The following is a 945-nucleotide window of genomic DNA, read 5'->3' on the forward strand; positions in this document are numbered from 1 at the left end:
CCTGCGCCTGCTCGCCGGCCGCAGCGGCGGGGCCTCAACGACGGCGAGGCGAGGCCGGCCGGCTGGAGCGCTGCGTGCTCTCGGCGCCCGCGGCTGCCCTGCCTCTTGGTGATGTGGGTGCGTGGTGGGCCAGGGAGAGAAAAGGAGGAATGGGTGGGTGGGTGTGTGGGTCAATGACAGGCGGGTCAAGGTCACATGCAAAAGGACACGCACCGGACGAGAACGACGCAGAGAGCGTCCGCTCGTGTCCGTTTCAGACCCAAAGCCAGCCCAACTTTGCTTCCAGGATGGGGCGAAGCGGACAAAAAACGGACGTTTTTGAGGATAGGGTTGCGTGCTGGGTATCCTCCTCAAGAAGACGTGGCGGCTTCTACAAGACACCACCAATCACTTCATAAACTAGTGTGCCAAAACAAAACTAGTGTGCCAAAACAATTCATCCAATAACTCCAGGTAAAGTAATACATCATCCTTTCTTCACTGGCATCTCCAAGAAGTAGATGATGGGAAAATATGAGCAAATCATATTGGTCTCGTCGATGTTCTTCATAGGAAGAAATCTTGACACTGTCAAATGAAACCAACAATGAGATCCTTTTGTGTAGCGCCACATACATAATATTTTTTATAAATGAACGACTCTCGTCATCAAGACAGAATGTGTCCGTAATAGATGAGAAGTAATAAGGTAAGAGGTAAAATATGTACTGGTAAATTCAAATAAGGTGAGAGGAGATAAAAGGACTATGAAAGATAATAATGTAGGAGTAACACACAAGCATGCGTGCTAAACCTCTAACATATTCATAGGAACAATTTTATAATTTATAACTACACAATGACATTGTAACATATAGCACAATGAGTCAATGACATAGCAGTTGCAACATTCGTTCTTTTTAACATATAACACAATGGCATTTTGACATAGTAAATTGAGCATTC

Source organism: Triticum aestivum, chromosome 3A (assembly GCF_018294505.1).
Source record: "Triticum aestivum cultivar Chinese Spring chromosome 3A, IWGSC CS RefSeq v2.1, whole genome shotgun sequence".
NCBI classification, from domain to species: Eukaryota; Viridiplantae; Streptophyta; class Magnoliopsida; order Poales; family Poaceae; genus Triticum; species Triticum aestivum.